The 24,047-nt window shown below is 33.3% G+C and overlaps 1 protein-coding gene across 1 annotated transcript in view; it reads left to right on the top strand.

The window, feature by feature from the left end:
* The first annotated feature begins 4,914 nt into the window (after positions 1–4,914).
* The window catches only part of LOC143232754 (chitinase-like protein 4), a 43,950-nt gene continuing 24,817 nt past the window's right edge, over positions 4,915–24,047 (top strand). The window contains exon 1 of the mRNA XM_076468564.1: positions 4,915–5,186. The gene's annotated coding sequence lies outside the window, so the exon portion shown is untranslated. The remainder of the gene's footprint in view (positions 5,187–24,047) is intronic.

Below are 24,047 nucleotides of genomic sequence, written 5' to 3'. Positions count from 1 at the left end.
TATTTCCATTGTTTGAATTATAACGCTGCATGGGCCAGAAGTGGCCTAGCGGTTTTCATGTCTGAACTGTTGGAGTTTTATAGTTTTTGTCCTGTTGCCATTATAAAGCTCTCCGCACTTTGGGGCCGTGAGTGAACAATAAGTAGGAGAATAAAATCCCATCATTCGGAAAGACAAAACTATAACCCAAGAGTTTGTGGTTGACGCTGTTGAATAGTTTCTTTTCTTCTAGTCTAATACTTTAGAGTTAGGAATGGTTATTTGTGGATAGCCATTGTGTAGTTTGACGCGAAAATATTAAAAACTAACAAATAAACAATTTCATAGCAGAAAAATATGTAAAACAGTGGGTACTTTATTAAATTGTTTCAATAATATATTTAATAAGTATGAATAAAATTATTGGCATGTAAACCTTAATCGTTGTTCTTGCTTTTGAAAAGGTGTATTTGCTTGATGTATTATAAGGGTAGTATTTAGTATAACAGTAAGTTCACCTAGAGATATTGTATTAAAGGTCTATGCGCGATAACTAAAAACAACGACAGTAAGTTCAGTTTGTGATGCTGTGAGGCCCATGCAATAAGAAATAAGCAGAAACAAGCATTGCAAACATTGCTTGAAATTAAATGAATAAGAAATTTATCCCAATGTATAGTATTAATTTCCTTTGTGCTGGGCGAGGCGTAATATTTTATAACTTGTGATACATGACACCTTTAAGGAACGCTTTCATTCACGTGTCCAAAGGCAATATTTTAAAAAAGTTATATTTGTCTACATGGTCTGTACATCAACGTAGATACGATCTTAGTCAAACGTGCTTTCATCTTTGGATATTATTTATTCTTATGCCTAGCCTCTCAGTGACTCAGCGATGATTCTGAAGGCTTATAACGATAAAAACAAGGTTTCGATATCGGTGGTGGGCACAGCATAGATAGCCTATTGTGCAGCTTTATGTTAAACAATGAACAAACAAATAAGCAAACCAAAAGAAATTATTTAACAAATATTCTATACTTTATGGAAGTAGAAATGGTAGGTTACCTTATAGGAAGCATGTCCAACATTTTGTCTTATTATTCTTTTTGAAAATCTATTAGGATGTGCATTATTTTATGAGAAATCCAGAGCTGTACGCCGATCTATAATTGTAAAATATTAAAAGATATGACTGTTTGTTTTATTAAAGCTGGATGATTTCTTTAACCCTAATTCAGAAAGTAGTCAAGGCTTCATTATAGTACATTATCTATGGTACATTTACCATTCTAGAACTTTTGCGAAACCTGTGAGTAACTGTCGAGACAACGAACCAGAATCTCTGAGTATGGGTTCTTGTTGAGATGAAAACGATGTCGGATTTAGATGTAAAGTAGTAAAATGTCCAAGATTTTACGAGTTTAGCAGATATGGATGAGATCACAATGGCTCACCAGGTGCTCAAAAAGTTAATCATAAGACAGACCAGAGAAGGAGGTGGTATCATGTACGTCTGAGTACAAAAGCTGTAAACTTACAGATATATCCAACGACTTGCCCTCAGCTGAGCATGATAGTAGAAGGATAAGAATTATTCAAGGACCGGAAGATAGGAAAGTTTATTTCGAGAGAAGGGCAAGAATACTACAAGGATAAGAGAAGAAATGTGAACTAAATATTGACAAAATAGCTGGATCATAGGGTACGGATGGTCAACTTTGGAAAAGTAGAAACACCTGAACTGATACTCTAAAGAAAACACCAACAAACCAGTACAGCAAAGTTTTCCTTGGCTTTTGTTCTACATAGCCAAATTCGTCATTCTTAGGTTTCCGGACTACCAATTCTGATGAGCTACCAAACTACCTACCAAAATAGTCATATTTTTTGTTGTTGAGTCAAAGATTGCTCATCAACCATGTTGTTCAAACACGGTAATTTTTTTTTCCAGAACAACAAAAACAGAAAAGAAACAAGATGCTATTAGTCTTTAGTCTTGTTAATATTTATTGCCAGATTTTTTTATTACAAGTACGTTGGAAATGCAGGAATATTTAAGTGTTTTGTTGCCTCACTATTTAGTGCTTTGTTCTGGTAACTGTTACTGGAAATACACGAGTGCAGTAAACAAACACACACACACATGTATTATTCATTGGACGGGAAATAAGACGCCCTCGCAAGCAATAAAGTATTTATTAAGTAATTACAACACTATATTTGATTAACGTTGGATTGACAATGGATAACAACAAAACAAGGGTTTTGAATGATTAAGGCGAGCTTTTCTTAAACTCGACTAAACGTTTGACCTCTAAAACTAGGGATTGGTTACAGTTTTCTTATTTGTTAGGTAGGTCAAAATGTAGGTCAAAAGAGACAATAGAAACTCGGTTAGACATTCAAAACAATACTTTAATGTGACTGAAGTCACTGTTTGTTAAATATTTTACTTAATCCAGTTTTAACAATGCTGTATTTTCTGTTTGAAATTCTTAACTAATCCAATATGAGAGGTAATTACTCTCATTACCTTATTTAGAGGAAATTACTTTTGTTCTGAATATATCTCTGTATTCAGAACAACTGAGCATTCGCTAAAGTAAATTGTTGAAATAAGAAAGTGATAGTGTGTGTATTCTTTCTTACCTTAGTGACCTCTACCGACCTAGATAAGGTCGAACCTCGAGAAAAATTACGTGATTTAGTTTTTTGTTAAGCACAACTCGTTTTGATTAACTTAAATTTTTCAACTCAAGCATCGGAATTTCTTAAAACTATTCACGTTGTTTTTATGTTAATTTTAGTTATTCGAAGTGTCGGTTAAGAACATTATTTAGTTTTATTGTCGTAAATTAAAGTACGGTAAACAAAAATATACAGCGAAATAATATCTTTGGGGGGACTGTTAGTAACCGTGTATTTTGTTTTATATTACATTGTAACAGCTCTTCTTTAAATAAGTAAACATTTCTCCAACAGATATATATATATATGAACTAAAGATAATTAAATTTCTCTTCGGATTCTTCTTTAGTATAGACCCCCAGTGGCTCAGCGGTATGTCCGTGGACTTACAACGCTAAAAACCGGATTTTGATACCCGTGGAGGGTAGATCACAGATAGCCCGATGTGTAGCTTTGTGCTTAATTCAAAACAACATCTTTAGTATATCTAGATGATTGAATTTGCCCGAGTAGAGATTTCAGATTTAGGTCAAATAATAGCAGAAAAACTAACCTACAGTTATAATTTTTTGCACTTCGCCAAACATGCTATCCGTGATATGCCCACTACGAGTATCAAAACCCAATTTGTAACGTGAATAGCCTTCAGATTTACTGCTGCGCTACAGACGGAGATAGGGAACCATTGTTATCAGCATTATTTCTGTAGCGCAGATACGTTCTAAAACATGGTGCAAGTACTTTGTGAATAGATACGACGGTTTAGAATACAAGAGCTTTATTTCGTTGAATATCTGAATGTTGTGTATTATATTTTAATGTATTTGCGCTTAAAGTGTCCTACATAGGATAATATTTTGCTTATTTTACCTCAACGTAAACAAATAATAAATTTATAATGCGGAATTTTGAAATAAACATTGTTTTTTCCAGCTTTAACTACGTCATGAACACTACAACTTCAGTACAAAAACTTATAGCGTTGATCTAATTCAATACGCTTATTAAAGTTGTAATGTTACACAAATCGTTTAAAATATATTGTTTTATAACAAGAGATTTAATATTAAAAATGCAAAGCTAATTTTGTTTTTGAACAGTCAAGGAAAAATCAAGGTATGTCTGAAATAATAAATTTTATTTATACATTTGTTTTTTATCAGATTTTCTACATGTTATCAGTTAAATATTGGCTATCTATACTGAGTCTACAAAGGGTATAGAAACCTGGTTTTTAGGGTTATAAACCTTGTTCCTGAGCCATAGGCGCTCTAGTGTTACTATAATAAAAGAAGGAAGAAAATGTTTAGTAACTTCCTTGTTTCCTTCTTTAGAACAATCGCAAATGTAACCTTTATAAATCTAAGGTTAAAAACTTAAGGTGTTTTTATGGCTCAAATTTAACAATCCGCTATTTAAAAGTAGGTTGTAGCAGTACAACGCATCTACCATTAGCTAGTGATGTAAAGTAATTTTCCAGTTTGACTAGCGTCTGTAATGAATCTTACTTCCACTTCTTATTTCGAGTTATCTTAATGTAAACATTATATAAACCTCTAGTTTTGATCTTAGTTTGTCAGCCACCTTCTTTTCACTGAACCATTTAACGTCTGTAAACGAGTGAAAAGTTGAAATGTGACACACTTAAGATCAGCAATGTCAAGTTTCATAAACTTTTTACTCTTCAGTCCTGATAACTTAATGGCGATCAATGTACCCCTCCACCACACACACACACACATACATACACAACCCGTGAATAAGCAGTAAGTGCTAAAAATCGTGTATCGTTACAAGTGGTGGGTAGAGCATAGATAGCCCATTGTGTTAAATCTTATATTTAATTTAAAGTTTTATTTACCTAAACAAACACGCGCACACGATCACATATAGATGGATAGGCAATAATGATTTAATAAAGCACATCGATAGTTTGATGATTTGAACAGGAGGGTACAATGAGTGTTCTACTGAGAAGAACAACTGACAGCGGAAAATACCCAGGTGTTGTTGAGTAGGGTGCTGTCCTTTTCTTAGTTTGCCGTACTTAAGACATAGGGGGTGCACAAGTAAAAACTGTACTTGAGAGATCAGAAGTAAGATAAATGAACCAATGGGGCAGTTGAGAGTGGGTATGAACTATGTGAAGGAGGCTGATCTTATTCTGACGTAACGATCACGAGCTAGGAATGTGTATTGGAAGTTTAGCAAGTTTATAAATTTGCCAATTTAGGGCACTAACACAAGTTTTATCTATAGTCGAGCCGTAGTTGGTTTAAGCCTTGGTCCAGATTCCAAATAGCGGAGAAAGCTCAAGCTCAAGCCTGTCGTCTCAGGACAACATCGACTTGTTAAAAGAGCGTGAGTAGGGCCCCAGTTGGAGGGCTTTCCCGGTTACCGAAGTTGTATCGGTACTTGCTCTGTCAGGCTGGAAAAGTGACTACGTTCCCATTTTCTACACTCTTTCTATCTACGTATTTTGAATAGTTGTAAACTACAGAAAATATAATTAGGTAAGGATGTGTGTATTTCATTCTTATTAGTATTATTTCTATCATATTTTCTTTATTTACAAACTAGACATATAAACACTGAACTACGCATTGTAGTTTATTTAAATAGCTTATAACCGTAAAATACCCGAATACTATTACTGGGTGTCTTCCAACTAGAAGTTAGAAACTATTAGGAAACTGTTGTCGTAGCTAGAAAACAGAGAAAAACAAATGCCACACAGCTTTCTTCTGGTAGCTACAAACTAGTGTAAAACTCTTGTCATACACCTATCCAAAGTAGCTATAAACTAGTGTAAAACTTTTTTACACAGCTTTCTCTTGAGAACTTGACATCAGTGTAAACCTATTGTAATACAAACACCCAAAGTAGCTATAAAACAATGTAAAAATGTTCTCATACAACTTTCCCAAGCAACAGAGTGTTAATGTAAATAAATGTTTTTTAATACAAATAACCCCAAGTAACACAAAGTAAGTGTACAAATATTGTCCTACATCAACTTCAACAAGGAAATAAAAACCAGTGTAACAAGAACCTAACATAACACTGTTAAACATTTTCCTCTACTAGTTAAAATACCAGTGAGAAGCTTGTGTCTCAAAACTTTTCTCAGTGGATAAGAAACGCTGTAAAACAGTTTTCCTTTATTTAGTTATTAGTGTAAAAGTGCTACCGTATAGCTTTTTTGCAAAATTCAGAAAGTTAGTTTCAAACTTTGTTATATAGTTGTTCCTTAGCATTAACAACTATCAACAGAAATAAGCTCTCATAGAACATTTTGTAGGCCACATATCGACTGTTTAGTGTCATTACTGAGTTTGATTCATTTACTGAGTGACATTAGGGTAAAGTTACTTCATTTTGAAAAAAAAAATCAAAAAATCACAGGGACCAATATAACGTTAAGCAACTCAATTGTCTTTTTAAACGAATTTAAATTATAAGCTTCAATTACTTTTAATATACACGAGAAACATGTTTCAGGAAAACCTTCCTTCCAGTTAATCTTCCTGTAAATATTTTGAGAATCATAAAATCTTTATACTTTCCTTTGAATACTTTCTATATAAAGTATTGTCAGAACTGTGATTCAACTCAGCTGAGAAAGAACTACTCTTTTCTGGTGTAATGACTAGAAACAAGAAGAACATAATTCAACTAGTCTGGGAAGGAACTACTCTTTTCTGGTGTAATGACTAGAAACAAGAAGAACATGATTCAACTAGTCTGGGAAGGAACTACTCTTTACTGGTGTAATGTCTAGAAATAAGAACATGCTGAAGCTAATCTGAGAAAAAAAACTGTTTTTCACTGGTAAAAATTTCAAGTTTCAGTTTTGACACCATTGATCAAATGAAAGAAAACACCTTATAAATGTTCTCCTTAGAACTACATCTTTTTAATTTTGACACAGTATTTGAAATATTTGTCTAGTTTTAATTATAATATATTCTAGTTTAACATTTTCCTTTGAATATTAAATTATTTTGATAAAGTAAACTTATAATAAATGAATATGTTAATACTTAAAACCTTAATTGATAAATTTCTTGAATATTTTTAAACATATGAGTAAAATTTTAATGGTGTGGGAAATATAACTTTCAATCAAATTAGAACCTAAGAAAGGGTATATATATTTAATCGTAGATATATGCGGATTTACAACATTATAAATTTGGTTTTGATACATGTGGTGGATAGAGAGTAGATAGCCTATTGTGTAACTTTACGCATAACTACAAACAAATACATTGAAGAAAATTTATATATTGGATCATAAACCTGGGATTGGTGATAAAACTCAAGCAAAAAGTCATGTAGTTACTCATAAGGGTACACTTGGTGATAAGACTTTATAATGGGTGTATGTTTTGATCATAGATATACACATGATGATAAGACTTTATAATGGGCATATGTTTTGATCACAGATATACACTTGGTGATAATACATTATAATGGGCATATGTTTTCATAATAGATATAACTTGGTGAGAAAACATGAATATTAACACATATCTATACTTGATCATAGAAAGATACTTGGCAGATCATCTTAAGAAATAATATGTATTGGATAATGTGATGCAGCATATACTTAGTTATGAAACTTGAGAAGAAATGTGTATCTGAGTGTATAATGCATCGTGAGGGATATGTAAACTCATAATAAAGGGTGTCAGAATATTATGTTGATAAACGTATTAAACATTATTTCTAAATGTGTTAAAATACCTGTCGGGCTGCATTTCAACTCCGTTTATTCGATGGAATTCTAGAATATAGTTGTTGTAACAGGAGATCAAGTTTCTATCTCTAAAAGAAAATAACGTCATTATGTTAATATAATTTCTGGATATTATATTTAGGTTCTCAACAAAATACAACTGATTATACAAATCATTAGAGTATGTGGTGAACATCGCACAGTAATTCATGATAGAATACATACTTGTTAATATAACCCTTACTAAAATAGCTGTATATACACGATGATATAGTTCATGACTTGGTATGAGCTGCATGTAATGCCTCCTGACAGAATATGCACTTGATAATATATCTCTTAGTAAGGTATCTGTAAACTCAATCGATTGTACTCGAATTAATATGAATAAATACGTTATTTAACTGAGTGCTGGAGTTTTACTATTAACTTGTCTCTTGACAAAAGTATTCCTGTTTATACAACCATTTAAGAACTCCATCAGAAGTTGTCTGGATTGTTACAAACATGCTGCAGCAGAGACTGTCAATGATGTAACTTTTCTAGTGTTGAACTGTTATCTATCTTTCGTTTAATAACTATTAATAACGAACTGAATTATTATAACAAACTCTAGTATTACAAATCATAAAAAGGCTTCTAGTAAACGAGTTGCAGAAGGCAGGAAGGCCTCACGTGAAACGTACCACTTGCGGACGCCAAGAGTTGCCTTCCAGGAGAACATTCAGAGACCATAATTTTTTTTACCGTTTGCATATACGAGTTTCTTTTCCCTAATGAAGAAACGTGTATTTCTCTACTTCCTTTGCAGAACTGATAGTGTCGTTTACCTTTTCGTGCGTTGGAAAAATAAAAATAATGAAATAATGATTAATTAAGCTGTTTATTTTTAAACCTCGGAAAAGTAATATTAAAAGTTAAAAAGAAAATGGACGTTTTTGGCACAATAAAAGATAAAGTTTTCATTAGATGTTTCAATCTACTAGTTTAGGTAAAAAACTTACCATTATCAGAAATGATGAGCAGAAACTAGTCTTCTGTGTCAGAAAACTTTGTTTTCTGTTTGTTATTTTTTACATACATTAGCACAACTTCTCGAAGGAAATTTTTATAATAGTAGCGTTCAGGAGTGTTAAGTCTGGCAGAAAAAGAATAAAAAATACAAGCAGTGTTTTCTTTTCTAGTCATTTTTGATAACCTTTAAATTTTTGTTCACCCTTTAAAATATTAGTCTTATGTTGCATAAAGAAATTATAAAAATGTCGATTAAGATTGATGTGTAAACGTTGACTTATATTTTACTATATCATGAATTTGCTGTACTTTTTATGTGTTGAGCAACAGTACACTCAGAAATACTGGAACAAAACCTAATTCAGAGAAAAAATTGAGATAATCATGTTAAACCTAATATGGAATGTCAAGCACGTCGAAGCTAAGTAGCTTTCGTAGTGTTACTCTGCTTCTAGAGTAGAGTAAAGCTAATGGAGTATTGACATAGTAACGTACAAATGTTAAACGATGGGAATATACATCAGTAAGTTTGTTATAAAAAACACAAAGTAATTAAATATGTACGTGTATTTAAAACATGATATAACATCTGGAAAAACGTTGTTTGAAATTATTATGAAACAATAAATAGTCAGAAGCATTACTGCAATAATTTAACTACCTGTGCACTGCAGGGGCGTAGATCCTGTGGGAATGGGTAGAATACATCCCCCCTTCATTTTAGGTGGGGGTATGGTGCATACAATCATCCCCCCTACAGTTTGGTCTGTTGAATTGTTTTATTGCATCACAGGCCTACAAATTGTGTGTTTGTTCTTGTGATTCTCGTGTTCTTACCAATCGAATTACATAAATAGGCCTAGATGTAGGCTTTTTCAGTCGCCGAAATGTACATCTTTAATATAGGCGTGCTTCTAAGCTTTTCGATCTAAGCAATAGTTCGTAAGTATCAGTCAGTAGGCTTAAGTATACATGCAAGTATCGTGGCAACAAGATTACTCTGTGCTTGCATGTTTACAGCTTTCAGGTTCACGTAATCAGAGATTACCAATTCGCAAATTGAACAGCCCACATAAGGAGTTGCAAAAATCATCCCCCCCATCGGGTGTAAAAAATCTACGCCCCTGGGCACTGTCTAGTGCAGGTAGTCGAGTCTCGTATTTTAGTGTTATAAGCCCTCACATTTACTGGTGACCCACCAGGGAATATCCCCATAAGCATATTGAACCAATGCATATCATTTATATTTGTTACAAAAATATAAAAAAATAATATTAATTGTTTGTTTTTGAATTTCGCACAAAGCTACTCGAGGGCTATCTGTGCTAGCCGTCCCTAATTTAGTAGTGTAAAGGAAGGCAGCTAGCCATTACCACCCACCGCCAACTCTTAAGCTACTCTTTTACCAACGAATAGTGGGATTGATCGTAACATTATAACGCCCCCACGGCTGAAAGGACAAGCATGTTTGGCGCGACGGGGATGCGAACCCGCGACCCTCACATTAGGAGTGGCACGCCTTAACACGCTTGGCCATGCCGGGCCAATAATATTAAATAAAATATTTCTATTTTAGCTTGCTCTACGGTCAGCGGTGAAATTTAGACTTGTAACACTAAAATATAGGATTCGATTTCCCACGGCAAACAGGACGCGAATAGCTAGTTTTGTAGCTTTGCACTGAAAGCAACAATAGATATCTTAGTTAAATGAATTACTTTAACAAATCGATTTATTTCTGTCAAAGCTTTACCGTATATTCCACATATTTCTTACAAATGCCACAAATAATTAAAAAGCTTACCTTTATAAAGTACTATCTTTAAGCAATTATAATTATTTGAATGTTATTAAAATGTTGGCTTAAGTACACATTTTTGTCCTTTATATGTTATAGAAAAAGTAATTATTAATGATAAATATTTCACTTTAAAAATTATAGAGATTTTTAAAGTCGGAGTCGTTGTTCGATTCTATATAAAAGTCATAAGGACTAGTAATGTTTGTCTGTAATAGGTTAGAGGGTAGAGAGCTAGTTAACGTAATCTACCCGCAACTCTTGTGAGACCGAATAATGACATTTATCTATAACTTTTTAAGACACTCACAGTTCCGAAGTTTCAAGCGCGATTTTGTGTGTGTGCTTGTGTGTATTAACGCTACGCGAACCATGGAATCTCAGGTCTATGTTTTAGTACGTTAACCACTGGGCTGTGAAACACACCTAAATGGCATCCTCAAACTTGACTGCAAGAGAACTTGATAAATTTCGCCCTTGTCATAGCTCATATTTAGAAAACTAAATTTGAAATCAGATGTCTCATCAAAACAATATTTGGAATAATATTTTTTTTTTGCTGTATGAAATTACTGATTTAATTGAAAAACGATATTTGAAGCTTTGCTGTTTTAAGCCTAATATTCTTGTTAAGTAACTTCCACCTTGTATCTCTTAATACTAATCTTGAATAAACATAGAAATGTTAAAATATAACTTAATCTGTTAAGCAAGAGACCAGAAACTCATGCCTAAATCTCTATATACAACTTCGTAACGGGTCTTACCAGAAGCCATTCGATCCTAAACCGTGCAAAGCGACTGGGTTTGATCTAGTGTTCAACATAACGGGTCACCATTGGAAGGTCCAAGGTTCGAACCGTAATATACCGCTAAACACGCGCCATATTTTCAGCTTCTAGAACTTTATAAATTCGAAAGTCAATTCCACTATTCGCTTAAAAGTGACTGCATAGACGATAGAGGCTACACATCTGTCCTTCTGGTTAGCAGTTCTATGCAAAAATGATTGTGCTTGAAACTTAGTTTAGCTCATATGCTGTATAAGGTGTCGTTTAGGTTGCAAATACCATTACCTGCTGTATAAGATGTCATTGAAGTTGCAAATACCAACATTATTATTATAATTACAAAGGTTAGTTAACTGATACTACAACAATGAAAGTTGAAAGACGTATTTAGCCTTAGAAATACCGAGAGGTGTATATATATATATCAGCTTTTTAAACGCATTTCTCAAACTATTTAAGCACTGAATTGCCTCTCGACTGAAATACAACTTTAAAGTTTTCCTCGAAATTATATGCAGAGATGAGTGTTTTTATTTATTCTTCCTTGCAACTTGTCGCTGTATTATCTGAAAATATCAGGTCTTTCGCAGACAATCCCTCTTGTCATGTTTCCTATTTCCATATTAACATATTGTTTCCTTTATTTTCAATGCTTAATAAAAAATGAAACATAATAATTTGAGCTATGTCTTTGTGTAATAATGAATTTATACCTCCTTCCACTGGTACAATGGCAAACATATAGGTCTATAATGCTAAAAACCGGTTTCGATACTCATGATGGGCAGAGCAAGATATCCCACTGTGTAGATTTATGCTTAACATCAGAATAAAAACAATTATTTGTTTATTTGTTAAAAAGATAAAAGTCACATCCCTATAAAGTTACTGATTTAACTGCAAATTTTATAGTTTCTAAACTTTGATACAAAATTTCATCTAGTTTATTTTTTAAACTTGCTATTAATAGTAATATTTGAGTTTCATAAGTTGTTTCACTCGTTGTTGTAATGTTTTTATGTGCTGGTATTTGTAAAAATAACAAAGTATAAAAATGTTTTTGCTCTATACAGTGGGCTTTTTAAGTAGTTCTGTCTTGAACAATAACGTTCTATAACTGTTATAACACTTTTTGCTGTAACTTTATCCAGTGGCTTAAACAATGTAAAGTGTAACAGGTTTTCGTTATATTTTACAATAATGATTTTTAATGATCGGCTACACTTTTAAATATCAAACATTTAAAAACTACATATGTTCCATCATATTATGTTTATTTTACTTTTGAAAATTTGTGAGCTTTCAGCTGTTTTAGTTTCGCCTGGTGTATGATATTTTTATACTTTAAAAACTTAAGATCAGTTATAATGGCAATATTGTTTGTAACGTTGGTAATGATATTTTCATATAACTGTATAATGTATCTTTTCAAGTTCACGTTTTTAGCCACATCTTACATTTTTAGATAGCTATTTGATTCTTTGGCTGCAAATCTTAGTGAATGTATAACAAAGCGTAAATTATTTGGTTGTTGTAGGTCAGAATGTCCGTCGTTTATATCGATTATTCCTTCATCTAGTTTCTGTCTTACAAAAAATAAAAAAAAATCCTGAACGACTATTAAATTGTACATTCTATATGTATTTCACTCTGTTTAGGAAAAGCTAACTTATCTTCATCTTTTATTTGAGGAAGTTCCACCATGAGCACCACATGTATAGTGTTTGACTGTAATCATTATGATTATTTAGAAAGCCACGATTTATCACCAAAGTACACCTAAAAGGATTTATCCGTAATTCTTCATCCAAACAAAACAACAATTAGTTCATGAGTCTGGTCATGAATTTCTGTTGGTTCTCTGAGGCTAAAAGCTGGTCTTTCACGCTTATACTATCTCATAAGACAGAATACGATGTTTTATGCCACAATTCGTATGTTTTTAAGCTGTTACCGCATTAACTTTGGTACAAAAAAACGAAAGATATAAATTCACATTTTAACAAACATTACTGTAACAGGAAAAGCTGATAGGTGGAAAAAACTCCGGGACTAAGGTTTAGAACTCAGGACCTTTTACTAATAGGGTAAATGTCCTATACAAGAGCAGAAGTTGCCCTTTTCTCCCCTCACTTTTTAGCTATGAGTATGGAACTTCACCTACAATAATGTTTATTAATTATGAACAATAATTTAATGATGTACCTATGTCTGTACTTTTTGTCTAAAACAGACGTGTTTGCACACTTTTTGCTTTCCATTGCTCTGTAGTCATCATTATAGATTTAAACGACTTGTTTAAGGTGGATTATAAATAGTTGTGTTTATATTGGTGCCACACTTTTCTAGAAGCAGACATTTACTGAATTTACATGTAACAAGCAACTAGTTTTATATGTCTTGGTTTAAAGTAAAGTTAGATTGTATTACTCCTTTTAAGTTATTTTCATTAATAGATCGATTAAAGAATTTATTATATGTATATATTATCTTTATTTTATTTTATACCTACTCAGATCAATATAGGAAACTAAAAAAACAGTCTTGTTTAAAAATCTAAGAATTATATTTTTGAAAACTTAAATATATTGTATTTGTTTGTTTTGTTGTTAAGCACAAAACTATACAATGGGCTATCTGTGTTTTGCCTATTGTGATATTGAAACTTGGTTTTTAGCATTATAAGTCTTCAAACTTACTGTTGAGCCATTGACTAATGGGGTAAATATCTTAGAAAAACGTGATATAGACGTTTTCGAGGCACACACACACACTTTTGTAATCTTTGCTAGCGAAAGCTGTTTTAAAAATCTAACTCTGGAGCTGAGACTTGGAGTTTGTTTACCTTATGGTGGTACAGACTGACACATCATGTTTGCTCTATCAAATCCTAAACTGTGATCAGCCAGATCAGCTCTCATTGATCACTGATAGAAATAATTCACAACAGCTTTAAAACATCAAGCAAACAGGACCGTTTCTATTAAGTATGAACATTACTGGAACATGCCTGTTTACAGTAACTGAAACTTCTCAGAAAAAAATACATTTGGAACACTCTTGTATTTTTCGATAGGTACTGTTTATATTTGAAAGGTATATATTAAATTGCATTATAATAATCGAATCGTCTTCTGTCGTCAAGCACGGGGTTGGTACAGTTTTGGATTTTAGAGACTGCGAGTCGGGTTCGAATCTCTGTTTAATTTAACATATCAATTTAAAGTATTTCACGAACTTTGAAAAGGTTAATTGTGTTGCTCTATTGGTTTCACTCAAAATCACAGCTCTGTGCTAGTTATACCGTCCACCATGAAAAGTAATTGTTGAACATTTCAGTCATGCTAAGAGCTGCTTAACAATAACATAAGGTAAATCTACATTTTTATTGTTTAAGTTACCTCACACATTTGAAATGTGAATAATAGAATCATTAAGTCCTAACAGTTTTCTGTAGAATATACTACTTGCGAAATAAAATTTGGCATCAACATTATTCATGTCTGTTCTCATATCATTTCAGAAGTAAATGTTGAGCTTTGCCTATGTGCACAGCTTTACAAACGGATTTGTTTGTTTAAAGTTAAGCACTGAACAACACTATTGGCTGTCTGTGTTCTGCCTACCATGGGTATCGAAACCCGGATTCTTGACTTGTAAGTCCACAAACATAACGTTGTGCCGTTGTGGACTCTTTATTTCTGGAGCCACAGTTTGGACAGGCATCACGATTCACAATATTTGTGAGATAAGAATATAAGTAATGTTTCTTCAGTTCTTTTGCTATTAACAAAACTCCTACCTTTGTCGACTCAGCTGTTAGCTTGAGGCCTCATGAAGCTACAATTCGGAGTTCGATCCTTTGTTGGAAAAGTGCAGCAAGCATATAGTGCAGCTTTGCGTTTAAAAAGACCTATATATTACCTTTTTTCTTTATTACAATAATTTTTACTTACTGAAATACAAATTTAAAACCTTAACAAAATGTAATAATAATAACAGAAATGAACTTCTGAAAGAGTTAAATATTTTAGAAACTGTTCTTGAGATGAAAGGAATGTTATAGAAATTTTCATTACTGTGATCAAAAGCGAAACTCGAACCAAAAAACTCGCAATCGTCTCTTTTTCGTGTATCTCTTATTTATTTTATGACTCTTCCCTTATAGATGGACGTATTTCTCCGAGATAATTTTGTAAACAAGACAGTGCAGACAATATATTTGTAACAGAATGAGATTGTGTAATGGATATTGAATTTTGACATTAACAACCTCTGCTAAGTGGCTAGTTCTGAGGAAGGAGCTACAAAACGATTGAATCAGTGTGAAAGGCCAAGTCTGTTTTGTTATATTTAAACTTAGTTAAAATTAGGTTAATTTTCATGTAAATATAACTGCCAGCTCATTGAGATAGTAGATATACATAGGGTAAGAATTAGCGATAGAAATAGTGATACTGATAGCTCATTATTGGCTAGGAATAACACTGCTAAAGGAAATAAATTAGGAATTAATAATTTAGAAGCAGAGGCTAACGTTTGAACAATTAACATGTACGTGCAAAACGATGTCACAAAATTTATGCAAGAAGATTTTTATTGAATTGTTAATCTCACAATACAAACAAAAATTATTAAAGTGTTTCGTTCAAGATATAAGACCAGGATGTGTAAAATAGAAATAAAGTATGAACGACACATAAAAGGTTTTATTTGATTTTGAATTTCGTGCAAAGCTACACGAAGGCTATCTGCGTTAGCTGTCCCTAATTTAGCAGTGTAATATTAAAGGGAAGGCAGCTAATCATCACCATCCACCGCCAACTCTTGGACTATTCCTTTACTGACGAATAGTAGAATTAACCCGTAACATTACAACGCCTCCGCAGCAGAAAGAGCGGCCATGTTTGGTATGACGGGAATTCGAACCCGTGACCCTTAGATTACGAGTTGAGTGCCTTAACTACCTGGCCATACCGGCCTTGCAAAGAAAAGTAACACCGCAACAAAACGGCTGTATTAAACATTATTTTGATGAATTAAAGTGAATCATGTGCTTCATAATGACATGAAAAATTGTTATTTTTATTATTTAAAACTTGTGAAAGTTCCGGTTATATAAAACGTATTATTTTAAGGATCTTAATAAAAATAATTAACCAGTTTTAGCAGCATAGGAAACAGCAGCAAAAATAAAAATAATTTAGTGAACCTGTTTTCAAGCAAAAAGATATAAAATTTGTTGTTGGTCATGTTTGCTCCACTATGTATTGAACTTTAATGTCATCCACTGTGGTGTTATAGAATACGACCTACAAAGATGTTGCCATGCTAGTGGTTACTGAGCAACATCGTTAAAGAAAATTTTGAAAAGACATAAATTAAAGTGAAACCCATCCATCTATTGCATTGACACATTCCCATTATGTCAAGACTAGATTGTTTCTAGTGTCAAGTATAGCCTCTAAGAACGATGAGGAAAAAGGATTTACTAAATCTGAAAAAGACAACCTATATGTATTGCAACGTAGAATGTATTGTAAAGTTTACAGTAAAAATCAAAATTTATTAAATCAAAACCAGAAAGAGATCCTTGCGGTTTATTGATAAGATTTTGTCTGTAGGGTTTATGATTGTTTTCGAGAAAGATTACAGCAGTTCTAGACTTCTGAATATCTACAACAACTACATTTAGTTCGATTTTATCTCCTATCTGACGTTTACAGTTCATAAAATCTCATATAATTTTTATGAAAATTGTTCTAACTTATCTAGTGCATATCTAATAATTAAAAAGTGTTCATATTGAAAAAAAGAGCTTTCTAAACGTTTAAATAACAAATATTACATAAAATTACCTATTGCTTCTTTCGATTCTCTGACAACGGTTATTTATGTCCTTTGATTAGTTAACATACAACATGAAACTGGCTATTATCAAAATGTTTATTATGATTATTATCAAAACTTTGTAAAAAAAAGGTTCAGTTTTATAGAGGCTATTTCTGAGTTTAAACTGAACAAATTATAAAAAGTATAATAAAACAGAGTTCAGTTTTATCAGAAACACGTTAATGAAATAAATCATGTTGGGAAACACGTAACAAAGTTGGAAATTATTATTGGTCATATTTAATTTACAATCTATATATTTAAGCACCCAACAAATTTTTCGATTCATATGAAGAACAATGTAATATTCAAACAAAAACATTCGGCCTTAACATATTATTGTCCTGGCATGGCCAGGTGGTTAAGGTCCTCGACTCTTAATCCCAGGGTCGCGGGTTCAAATCCCCATCGCACCAAACATGCTTACCCTTTCTGCTGAGGGGGCGTTATAAATGATGATCAATCCCACTATTCGTTGGTAAAAGAGTAGCCCAAGAGTTAGCGGTGGGGGTTGATGACTAGCTGCCTTTCCTCTAGCCTTACACTACTAAATTAGGGACGACTAACGCAGATAGCCCTCGTGTAGCTTTGCACGAAATTCAAACCAAACCAAATTATTGCCCAAAAATAATAAACGTTTATATTTATAAGCACATATGCGCCATCGTTCGGTAGCTGTTACAACTAATCTCAATGACTTATTTTAAATATATTACTTGGCGTTTTTATTAATTCAAGATTTCAACTATTTCAACAGTAATTTTAACGAATTAGTTTCAGCTAAATATATTCCCTTTTTTGATAATAATTAGACGAAAAGAAAGGCTTTTTAAATTTTAAAAGTTCCCTCTATTTCACCAGGTACATTGAGAATTACCTTGCAAATTATTTGGACAGAGTATTTTTAAGGAATAAACAAAGATGAAATGGACAGCAGCTACCTAGTTCAAAGTGACAATTGTAGAGAATATCTTGTAGAAATAATCTGTAAAAGTAGCTCAAGCAATAAGGGAACGTTACGAGGCCTTCTATTTTTTGTATTCTCCAGCCCAGTTTCCGCTGAATTTAAAAGAGTTTTACGATATCCGGTAGAACAGAAGTAGACGTAACGTGATTGGCTGGTGGATAATCAGCATGATGAAACAATCGCTAAATAGAGACTCAAACCTGGCGATCAGCAGTTTGTGGCCGTCTTTAATCAATTCATCACTCGCTTCACCAACCGCATTACCTTATTAGGAAACGTCGCTCTTTCTGTCATTACTTACGAAATTAAAGAAGATCTAGAAGATGACCTATCAACTCAGGTCTGTCGTATTTACCGGACTTTTGCGTCCTGCAAAAGAGAAAGGACAACATGTATGTTGTTAAAGTAGTGGTAAACGAATATTACAACAAGGCTGTTTATTCGAGCAAGGCAGAGAAACACTGCACAAAACAGAACACTAACTCTCCTTAGAGTTATTGGCTTTAAAAAAGGTTTTTATTGTGTCTATGTTTTAAACAGTCATTTCATCATTACTTCCTGAAACAGTACTCTTAAATTAAATATCAGTGAACAGTGCCAGGAAGGTTAAGCACCAGTGTTTAAAGCCACGGATTACTGTTTTTGGTAACATACTTTTAATACCGGAGATAGAGAAACTAGTACTTATAATAAGTAGTAGAAATAACAGTCACATTTGAAAATAAGAATATCATATGTTTGGCTTCACGGTAAAACAGGAATATGTTATAATGTGATGGCCAATCCCACTATTCGTTGGTAAAAGCGTAGCCCAAGAGTTGGCAGTGGATGGTGATGACTAGCTGCCTTACTTCTAATCATACACAGCTAAATTAGAGATGGGTATCGCAGATAGTCCTCGTGCAGCTTTGCGTGAAATCCAAAGACAAACAGACAACCACATGTTTAACTTCAGCATAATAATTTTTCAGTGAAAATAAAAATTGAAGTCCCAATTTTAGTAAACGAATGATACGCGTAAATCACCCACGATTTCTATTATATTGTGCGTTTGAACATAAGATAATTTCAAATATTGATATGAACATAATCTGATTTTTTTTACTCAGGAAAAATTCAATTTCAAAGATGCCTTATACTACAATAAGCTTCTGTTTTTAATGATTTGAAATCATTGCCAAACATTGATTTCTGGATATATATTACGTAAATGATTTTAGCAAATAATGTATATTTTCATCACACTGCAGTTAAGAAAAGAAGGAAATGCAAAAAATCAGAATACAGCTTATTCTTCTTGATATATGATATTTCTTTATTGTTGTGAAAATAAAGTAATTGAAAATGATAACACAGTGATCAGTTTACTTACTGTTAATTGTACTAAAATTAGCCAGCATAACCTTTAGTGTGTGTTTTGAGGCTTCTTTATTGACAGTTTCTTAGTCAAACATTATATTTGCATCTTGTAACTCTATCGTTTCGTTTGTTTAAAATTGCGTGTAAAATTACGAGGGATATTAGCGCTAGATTCCGTAATCTAGCATTAATAGACTAGAGGGAAGATAGTCAACTTCACCCACCGTCAACTCTTAGGATACTCTTTTACCTCCGACTAGTATTATTGGCCGTTACATTGTAATATCTCCAAAGATGAAAGTGTGAGCATGTTCGGTGACAGGGATTCGAATCCGTGATCTTTCGATTGCGAGTTAAGCACTTTAACCACCAGGCCATGCCAGCCCTGTAAACTAACTTGAATAAACGTAACTTAGTTGCTCCTCAAATCTATTAATTTTCTTCAAGCTATTAAGTATTTTATCTGGAGCATGCTAGCGGTTATTTGAAAAATCATGACGTTATATCATAGGAAATGTCTACAATTATTACTGGCTTTTCTCTCATCAGTGTTACCTTGGTAACGTAACATCGGAAGTCTACAAAAAAAAAGCTAAAATACTGAGACATGAATCGAAACGAGGTAAAGATTCACACACATTGAAATGGATGTAAAAAAGCCTAACAAATTTATGAAGATATATAAGCTATACCGTATGTGGTAAAGTATGTAATTCATCAAAGATTGCCCAGCCATTTTCTGTGATTTTATAAACAAAATATATAAAATTCACTTTATAATTTTCAAAATTCTAATTCTTATAACACATACACACGTCTGATCAAATAAGTTTAAAATGAGGTTAAAAAGTTTGCTTAACCTTTCGCTTTGAGATGTAGTTATTTCTTTTATTTATTTCTGTGCCTTTACTTTCTCTTTCGAGCCCGGCATGGCCAAGAGTGTTAAGGCGTTCGACTCGTAATCCGAAGGTTGCGGGTTTGAATTCCGGTCGCACCAAACATGCTCGCCCTCCCAGCCGTGGGGGCGTTATAATGTGATGGTCAATCCCACTATTCGTTGGTAAAAGAGTAGCTCAAGAGTTGGCGGTGGGTGGTGATGACTAGCTGCCTTCCCTCTAGTCTTACACAGTTAAATTAGGGACGGCTAGCGCAGATAGCCCTCGAGTAGCTTTGCGCGAAATTCAAAAACAAACAAATACTTTCTTTTTACAGAACATCCATATAACTTATTAACGTATATGGTATTTTTTTCTTTTTTCAGTTCATAATCATTTTGTTTGCTTTATCTGCATTATTCTAAGCTTTTTGTGTGTTAAACCGATTCAAACTCAAACCTTGCACACAAAGAGAAAATGCATCAATAAAAATAGGCTTTACATATGATGAAAGATATTAGACCTTTAGATCTCTATCTAGACAACATCTATGAACTTCTTAAGAGTATGATATCACACGGACGGCATCCGGAACTCAAACCGTTGAGAAAACATCCATAGTGTTCAGGCAAGAGTGACGCCTACATACCACTTAATCTTACCTCTGCGTTTCACTACAGAAAAGTAAATGTTATCTTCGAAAAAACAAAACCAGATGACCATGGGTGCCCCGAGCAAAACGTGTGGTGCTTTGCAGTAAAAGAAACACGTGAGGGATGCAGTAGATTCGTGACGATGTACTTGATTAACACGCGAGGGCATACCTCATAATAAAAACACAGAATAAAATAACACTTCCGTCTGCATGATGGAAATCACGTCTCGAACAAAATAACGCTACAGTTCTGCATTGTAAATGAAATAGATATAGGACAATAAGATGGTCGTGCCTGACTTGAAATTTTATAAATATCACGAAGCTATTTAACTCTCAGTAAACAATAATGCTATAAGGTTGCTATTTGTTAAGACTCATTAAAGCAAACAAAACAAATAAAAATTCATAGTACAAAGATTGTTATTCAGGGGTCACATATAAAAGGAGTGACGTTATAACCTTTGATAGCTGACACGACTTATTTCCAACTCTTGAAGTCTCCAATTAAGAATTCTGCGATTAAGAATGATTATGTTTCTTTACGTCATATTTCAATCTTAAAAACGCAAAACGTTCTTCATGCCTGAGACCTGTGTTACTTAAACACTTAACTATTCTTAGCTACTTTTATTTTATTACTATTTTATAATATTTATTCTCTCTCTACCCTAAAAGATAGAAGCTACTGTTTACTAAAGCTTCATTAATATTACTTTTGTTTTTTGCTCCAGTCTAGTCTATGGTTAATGATGACGGATGTACTCTCTCAAAACCGTCTAATCAAGTAGTGTGAGCCCAAGAAAAGGATCAAGTGTTTTAACACCCTTAATTTCAACAGAAGTTTTGCAAGAATAAAAATCTGAGAAGGATCGGTTTTAACTTTACCTCATCTTATGGCACTAGTTTTTAAATTAGGTTTTATTTAAAATCTTAAAGTGTGATTAATTTATTTACATGTTTGTAGAGTAATTCTTCTTTTTATTTTAAAGAATATATGAATAATGAAATGTCCGACATACTGATTTCACAAGCTCAGAGTAAGATTAATTCCAATTCATAAGAACTATGTTTCAGACCCCGTGATACCCTTGATGCTAGTTCCTCATCATTGATCGTACTTGTTCGTACACGTTTGAGTTTGGTTGGTTGTTTGTTTCTTGAATTTCGGGCAAAGCTAAACGGGGGCTATCTGCGCTAGCTGTCCATAATTTATCTGTGTAATACCAGAGAGAAGACAGCTAGTCATCACCATCCACCGTCAGTCAACTCTTGGCCTGTTCTTTTACTGACGAAAAGTGGGATTGACCGCCATAAATTACCAAGTGTCACTATACAGTCAAGTGGTTAGGAATTTACCTCGAACTAAATTTATGGGTGCTAAAGATATCGGTCGTAGCGCCACCACTCGCATCCATGGCGACAAGTCTCTGAATTAACATATGCAAATCATGTTTATAAAGTGCAATTAACCATCCATATTGTAATCTAAGTGTACATCTGACTCATCACTTTATGTTTTCACCCACGAGTGTCCAGTTAGAAGCAACTATAACGTAGGGAAACAAGCAAATAACTTTGATATCATATGTTAAAATCTAAAACAGAAACTTGATTTATCGTTTTATTTGATATATCACATACAAAACAAAGATATGCACAGCAGCTATTCATCACTGTATGGCTAACACTTTCCAGATGTTATGATTCGTTGTAGGTTACAATATTTTTCATTGTGTTAGGGTGCAGTTGAAACGCCCTATTTTGAGTTCCAGTTGTTATACGTAGGTAGGTCAGGAATGTTCTAACTGTTGCCCTCCTTACTTTCAGGTTTATGCTTTGTTAATGACCTATACTCAGTCTGTAAGCCTTACCTTACTTGGTGTAAATAAAAACTTATGGTCTAAAAAGACACAAGTCATAGAAGAATGTTAGACAAAATGAATCTGGCAGAATATTTTGTACAAACAAATACAGGAACGACCTTTAAAAAGTGTTCTGGAGTTTAAACATGCTATGTGAGTTAGAGCTGCAAAATTGAAATATATGTATCTATTTAGACTTTACATTTTTTTAGTAAAAACCAAACTTCGCTTTTTTGCTAACTTTTTAAAATTATTTATTCACACGAAACACATAAAACTAAGTAGCAGAGTCGGCAGTGGGACAGAAGATTGAGATTCTCTAGAAGGACTGGGTGTCCTAGGGGACTGAATAAGTAGGATCATCTATAAGGACTAGGTGTCCTGTAGGACTGAATGAGTAAGATCATCTAGAAGGACTGGATGTTTGTGGGACTGAATGAGTAAGATCCTCTAGAAGGACTGGGTGTCCTGTGGACTGAATGAGTAAGATCATCTAGAAGGACTGGATGTCTTGTGGGACTGAATGAGTAAGATCATCTAGAAGGACTGGGTATCCTGTAGAACTGAATGAGTAAGATCATTTAGAAGGACTAGATGTTCTTTTAGACGAAAGAGTGAGATTCTCTAGAAGGACTGGGTGTCCTGTGAAGCTGTAACTTTCTGTACGTTTTCATTTCGATAAGTTATTTTAATTATTTAATAAATTCTCAGTGATTAAATAAAACCGAATATGACGAGTCTTAAATTTAATCTTAAGAGACTCTCGTGATTTATGTGTTTCTAAAACTGTTGAGTTCTTGTGAGAGTTCGAATCATATGCCTATCTTTCTTATAGTCATCAAGGTTAAAAAAGAATTGTACCCCAAAACTGGAGACAATGCCAACTGTTGTTTACTTAGCTTTGTTAAATGATAGTTAAAGTTTTTTATTGTTATCTCTTAATCTTTTTCTCACGTATGGAAGATTTCAGGATGATGCGTTTTGGCTTACTCCTACTGATAAGCTTCTAACGATATAGAGTAGCTTAAGAAAAAATGTACCCACATTTTGTATGCCCGTATCACTATAGCAAAGTAACCTACAAGCCAACAAAACACCTTTATCAATATTCATATAACAAATATACTAGCATTGTTGCATCATTTGAGATGTTCAAACTAGGCTTCTCCGACATCCACGTCGGAGTGCCTGACATGCTGTTACACAATTTTTAACTCCGATACAATGAAAAACGTTTTGTGACCTGTTACATTAATTCGTCAGCGGTTTTAAGTATATATTTAGACATCCTACGATATTATGTGAAATAAAAATAAAAAATTTTAGGATCGATATACAGAAGTTTTATGACTTAAAAGATAGGTACATTTTTGGGGGCCACACCATATATTAAATGCAAGATTTTTTTTTG

The sequence above is a fragment of the Tachypleus tridentatus genome, chromosome 11 (assembly GCF_004210375.1).
Source record: "Tachypleus tridentatus isolate NWPU-2018 chromosome 11, ASM421037v1, whole genome shotgun sequence".
Lineage (NCBI taxonomy): Eukaryota > Metazoa > Arthropoda > Merostomata > Xiphosura > Limulidae > Tachypleus > Tachypleus tridentatus.
The sequence above is the reverse complement of the archived record's forward strand: the minus strand, read 5'-3'. Positions and strand labels throughout refer to the sequence as shown.